We start from the raw sequence: 6,897 nt of genomic DNA, 5'->3' as shown, positions 1-6,897 counted from the left end.
GAACCTTTGCCTTGGTTCCCCCTCCCCGGGTCCATGGAGAACCGGTGCCCACAGCTCGCATTAATATTCATGGTCCTTCTCCCAAGCTTGTTAAGGGTGATTTTGCTAATTGGATCTTTCGCATTAAGTCTCATTTGAATCATTGCTCAGTTAACATTTGGAGAATCATTGAGCAAGGCTTCTACCCGCATGATCCAAACAACTTCACCCCAAGAGAAGAAGTGGGCAATCAATACAATCACTCCGCATTGTCCATCCTTGAAGAAGCGGTTCCTCCCGAAGTTCTAGCACACCTATGACGGTTCACTCGCGCAAAGGATTGTTGGGAGCATATTGTTTTTATGTACAAGGGGAGCTCAAGCATTCAACGGTCCAACTTTGAAGTGGTCCTTGATGAGGCCAATGAATTTGTGATGCTTGAAGATGAGGATCCACGTGATCTTTACCGGAGGGTGACTACTCTTGTGATTGCTCTCCTAGACCATGGAAGCAAGGATACGGATGACACTTGGATCAAACGCAAGTTCCTCAAGGTCATCATGCCCTTCAACAAGTCCATGTCTCTCGTGATTCGTCAAAGGCTGGACTTTCACTCCTTAACATCAAGTGTAGTGTTGGATGAGTTTATTTCCATGAACATCATGAACAAGACCGCCGACAATGCTCTTGCTTGGGTCCGGTCAAAGAAAAGTACTCCCACCCTTGCTTTGAAGGCCAAGGCAATTTTGGAAGAAGAAGAAGAGTGGCCCCAAGGACACCAAGTATGCTTACCATGAGCAGATGGCTCTTGCGTCAAGGCAATTTTGGAGCAACAAGAGGAACTCAAGGCCCAACTTCACCAAGAACAACTCAAGTGGGTCAAAGAACAAGCAACATGTAAGAACTTGTTACAATTGTGGCAATCTGAGTCACTTCATGGTGGATTGCCCTTACGATAAGAGGGAAGAAAATGGTGGCAAACTCATCCGGAAGGATAAAGCCAAGTCCTTCCCTAGCAAGAACAACATCACCAAGAAGCCTACTCCAAAGGGCTTGGTGGCACTTGAAGAGTACACCTTCGATGATGATGTGGAAGATGCAAGTGGAGAAGGAATGGCAACGGTAACCATTGCTATTGCTACATCTTCCCTCACCAAGGTGTCTCTCTTCGGCGCCCCAACAAAAACACCATTGCCAAATGTCTCATGGCCAAAAGGTATCAACAAGGTAACTCCTAACATCAAAACTACCATAATTACTACAACTTCATTGTTAGATTGTGTTGATGATAGTGAGGTGGAGAGAATTGATGAGAATCAGTTCACCAAGTTTGTGAGCAAGCTCAAGGGTGAGTCCACGAAGCACTTTCTTTCTCTCTTGGAACAACTTGGTGAGGCCAGTGATATCATTGAGTCTCATGAGGATACTATCTCCAAGTTGGAGGAGCATAGTCGTGACTATGCCGATGAGATTGCGGATCTTTCCATTGCTCTAAAGGAAGAGCAAGATCTTCGTTTGACTCTTGAGGAGTCACACAATGTTGATCATGCTAAATTGACGAAAAGATCTTGATCGTGCTATTGTTCTTAATCATGTGCTTAAATCCGAGAAAGCCGAACTTGGGGTTGGCCATGCTAGACTCAAGGAAGAGTTTGATATACTTGACAAGGCTCACAAGGTCTTGAAGGGTGTTCATGCCTCTCTCAAAGAGTCTCATGATCAACTCCAAGTGAAGCTAACCAAGGAGATTTTGTTCTAATTGATAATGCCCATGCTACTAACCCTTGTTGTGAGCATATGCATCTTGTGGAGGAAAATGCTAAGTTGAAAGAGCAACTTAAGAAGGGCCTTGTGACTTGCATACAAGGCGAGAAGAATCTCAATGACCTTTTGAGCAATCAAAAGGAAGTTGTAGGAAAGGAAGGACTTGGGTTTGTACCCTAGTCAAAGAAGAAGAAGAACAACAAGACCAAGCAATCTCTCCCAGTAAAGGATACCTTTGTCAAGGCGGGTGAGGGTACTCATGAGAAGAAGAAGAACAAGGAAGTGGGTGGTAATGTCGAGAAGGGAAAAACCGCTCCCAACAACAAAGCCAGCGACTTTAACCCCTCTTACGTTTTATGCCATGCTAGTGATGGGCATGTTTATGCCAAATTTGTTGGTTCTTACTATGAGTACATTGAATGGTCTATTTGGGTTCCTAAGACCCTTGTTGCTAACATCAAATGACCCATTCAAAAATGGGTACCTAAATCCAAGCATTGATCTCTTGTAGGAGTTTGCTTTCAGTGGAGTGTCATGGTTGCTTAATAGTGGAGCAACAAATCATATGACCACCCATGTCCATTTTGGTGATGCCTCAACTTCTAAGGTATTGGGACTTGGCAAGGTGGTCATCTCTCAAGATTTAACTATTGAGACGGTCATGCTTGTTGAGTCCCTTGCATACAATTTACTTTTCGTTCGTCAACTTGCACTTATGGGCTTTGCAACATTCTTTAATCTTGATACCGTGGCCCTTTTGTGGAGCAAGACTCTTAAAGTAGCCTTTGTTGGGCATGTCGAGAACGGCCTCTATGTGGTGAACTTTTTGAAACGACCCACTAACACCGCGACTTTCCTAATGGCTAAAGTTGACGTGGGTTGGCTTTGGCATCGCCGACTAGCCCATGTCAATATGAGATCTTTGCAAAGTCTCCTCAAAGGTGACCACGTGCGTGGACTAACAAATGTGAGTTTTGCCAAAGACAATGCTTGCAGTGCTTGTATCGAAGGAAAGCTTCATGAAACGGATCACCGTCCATCGATTATCATCTACTCAAACAGGCCCTTGGAGCTCCTTCACATGGATCTCTTTGGTTGATAGTCTAAGTGGAACAAAGTATTGCTTGGTGATTTTGGATGACTACTCAAGATACACATGGGTATACTTCTTCAAGAGGAAGAGTGAGACTCAACAAACCATCATCAACTTTGCAAATGAAGCGCAACGTCAACATGAAGCAAAGATCTTGATGATTAGAAGTGACAACAGCACCGAGTTCAAGAACTACACCTTGGATGAGTTTCTTAGTGACGAGGGAATCAAGCACCAATATGCCGCACCCTATATCCCTCAACAAAATGGTGTGGCGGAGAGGAAGAACTGGACGTTGATGGATGCGGCAAGGACCATGATGGCGGAATTCAAGTCTCCGCACAACTTTTGGGCCGAAGCCATCAACACCGCATGTCATGCATCAAATAGGCTCTACCTCCGCAAAGGCTTGAACAAGACTGTTGGGGAATGCAGTATTTCAAAAAAAATCCTACGCACACGCAAGATCTATCTAGGTGATGCATAGCAACAAGAGGGGAGAGTGTTGTCCATGTACCCTCGTAGACCGTAAGCGAAAGCATTATGACAACGCGGTTGATGTAGTCGTACGTCTTCAAGATCCTACCGATCCTAGCACCGAAGGTACGACACCTCCGCGATATACACACGTTCAGCTCGGCGACGTCCCACGAACTCTAGATCCAGCAGAGTGTCGAGGGAGAGTTTCGTTAGCACGGCGACATGATGACGGTGATGATGGAGCTACCGGCGCAGGGCTTCGCCTAAGCACTGCAACGATATGACCGAGGTGGATTATGGTGGAGGGGGGCACCGCACACGGCTAAACAATGTCAACTTGTGTGTCTATGGGGTGCCCCCTCCCCCATATATAAAGGAGGGGAGGAGGAGGAGGGCCGGCCTCAAGGGACGCGCCCAAAGGGGGGATTCCTACTCCTAGTAGGAGTAGGTTTCCCCCTTTCCTAGTCCAAGTAGGAGAAGAATGAAGGAGATGGAGAGGGAGAAGGAAAGAGGGGGTGCCACCCCCTCCTAGTACAATTCGGACCAGCCCATGGGGGGCACGCGGCCACCCCTTGAGGCCCTTCTCTCCTTTCCCGTATGGCCCATTAAGGCCCACTACTTCCCCCGGCGAATTCCTGTAACTCTCCGGTACTCCGAAAAATACCCGAATCACTCGGAACCTTTCCGATGTCCGAATATAGGCTTCCAATATATCGATCTTTACATCTTGACCATTTCGAGACTCCTCGTCATTTCCATGATCTCATCTAGGACTCCAAACAACCTTCGGTACATCAAATCACATAACTCATAATACAAATCGTCATCGAATGTTAAGCGTGTGGACCCTACGGGTTCAAGAACTATGTAGACATGACCGAGACACATCTCCGGTCAATAACCAATAGCGGAACCTGGATGCTCATATTGGCTCCTACATATTCTACGAAGATCTTTATCGGTCAAACCGCATAACAACATACGTTGTTCCCTTTGTCATGGTATGTTACTTGCCCGAGATTCGATCGTCGGTATCATCATACCTAGTTCAATCTTATTACCGGCAAGTCTCTTTACTCGTTCCGTAATGCAACATCCCGCAACTAACTCATTAGTCACATTGCTTGCAAGGCTTATAGTGATGTGCATTACCGAGAGGGCCCAGAGATACCTATCCGACAATTGGAGTGACAAATCATAATCTCGATCTATGCTAACTCAACAAACACCATCGGAGACACTTGTAGACCATCTTTATAATCACCTAGTTACGTTGTGACATTTGATAGCACACAAGATGTTCCTCCGGTATTCGGGAGTTGCATAATCTCATAGTTAGAGGAACATGTATAAGTCATGATGAAAGCAATAGGAATAAAACTGAACGATCATTTATGCTAAGCTAACGGATGGGTCTTGTCTATCACATCATTCTCTAATGATGTGATCCCATTCATCAAATGACAACACATGTCTATGGTTAGGAAACTTAACCATCTTTGATTAACGAGCTAGTCAAGTAGAGGCATACTAGGGACACTCTGTTTTGTCTATGTATTCACACATGTACTAAATTTTCGGTTAATATAATTGTAGCATGAATAATAAATATTTATCGTGATATAAGGAAATATAAATAACAACTTTATTATTGTCTCTAGGGCATATTTCCTTCAGTCTCCCACTTGCACTAGAGTCAATAATCTAGTTCACATCGCCATGTGATTTAATACCAATAGTTCACATTTTTATGTGATTAGTCCACATCTCCATGTGACTAATACCCAAAGGGTTTACTAGAGTCAATAATCTAGTACACATCGCTATGTGATTAACACCCAAAGAGTGATCATGTTTGGCTTGTGAGAGAAATTTAGTCAACGGGTCTACCACATTCAGAGCCGTATGTATTTTGCAAATTTTTCTATGTCTACAATGCTTTGCATGGAGCTACTCTAGCTAATTGCTCCCACTTTCAATATGTATCCAGATTGAGACTCAGAGTCATCCAGATTGGTGTCAAAAGATTGCATTGACGTAACTCTTTAGGACGAACTCTTTTATCACCTCCATAACCGAGAAATATTTCCTTAGTCCTCTAAGGATAATTTTGACCGCCGTCTAGTGATCTACTCCTAGATCACTATTGTACTCCCTTGCCAAAATCATGCTAAGGTATACAATAGGTCTGGTACATAGCATAGCATACTTTATAGAACCTATGACTGAGGCATAGGGAATGACTTTTCATTCTCTTTCTATTTTCTGCCATGGTCAGGTTTTGAGTCTTTACTCAACTTCACACCTTGCAACACAGGCAAGAACTCCTTCTTTGACTGTTCCATTTTGAACTACTTCAAAATCTTGTCAAGGTATGTACTCATTGAAAAATATATCAAGCGTCTTGATCTATCTCTATAGATCTTGATGCTCAATATGTAAGTAGCTTCACCGAGGTCTTTCTTTGAAAAACTCCTTTCAAACACTCCTTTATGCTTTCCCGAAAATTCTACATCATTTCTGATCAACAATATGTCATTCACATATACTTATCAGAAAGGCTGTAGTGCTCCCACTCACTTTCTTGTAAATACATGCTTCACCGCAAGTCTGTATAAAATCATATGCTTTGATCACTTTATCAAAGCATATATTCCAACTCTGAGATGGTCGCACCAGTCCATTGATGGATTGCTGGAGCTTGCACACTTTGTTAGTACCTTTAGGATTGTCAAAACCTTCGTGTTGCATCATATAAAACTCTTCTTTGGGAAATCCATTAAGGAATGCAGTTTTGACATCCATTTGTCAGATTTCATAAAATGTGGCAATTTCTAACATGATTCGGACAGACTTAAGCATCGCTACGAGTGAGAAAATATCATCGTAGTCAACATCTTGAACTTGTCAAAAACCTTATGCGACAATTCAAGCTTTGTATATAGTAATACTACTATCAGCGTCTGTCTTCCTCTTGAAGATCCATTTATTCTCAATGGCTTGCCGATCATTGGGCAAGTCAACCAAAGTCCACACTTTGTTCTCATACATGGATCCCATCTCAGATTTCGTGGCCTCAAGCCATTTTGCGGAATCTGGGATCATAATCGCTTCCTCATAGTTCGTAGGTTCGTCATGGTCAACATGACTTCCAGAAAAGATTACCGTACCACTCTGGTGCGGACCATACTCTGGTTGACCTACGAGGTTCGGTAGTAACTTGATCTGAAGTTTCATGATCATCATCATTAGCTTCCTCACTAATTGATGTAGGAATCACTAGAAATGATTTTTGTGATGAACTACTTTCCAATTCAAGAGAAGGTACAATTACCTCATCAAGTTCTACATTCCTCCCACTCACTTCTTTCGAGATAAATTTCTTCTCTAGAAAGGATCCATTCTTAGCAATGAATATATTGCCTTCGGATCTATGATAGAAGGTGTACCCAACAGTTTCTTTTGGGTATGCTATGAAGACGCACTTCTCCGATTTGGGTTTGAGCTTATCGGACTGAAACTTTTTTCACATAAGCATCGCAACCCCAAACTTTAAGAAATGTCAGCTTAGGTTTCTTGCT

This window comes from Triticum aestivum, chromosome 6A (assembly GCF_018294505.1).
Source record: "Triticum aestivum cultivar Chinese Spring chromosome 6A, IWGSC CS RefSeq v2.1, whole genome shotgun sequence".
In the NCBI taxonomy this organism is placed as follows: Eukaryota; Viridiplantae; Streptophyta; class Magnoliopsida; order Poales; family Poaceae; genus Triticum; species Triticum aestivum.
Note: the sequence above shows the minus strand (reverse complement) of the source record.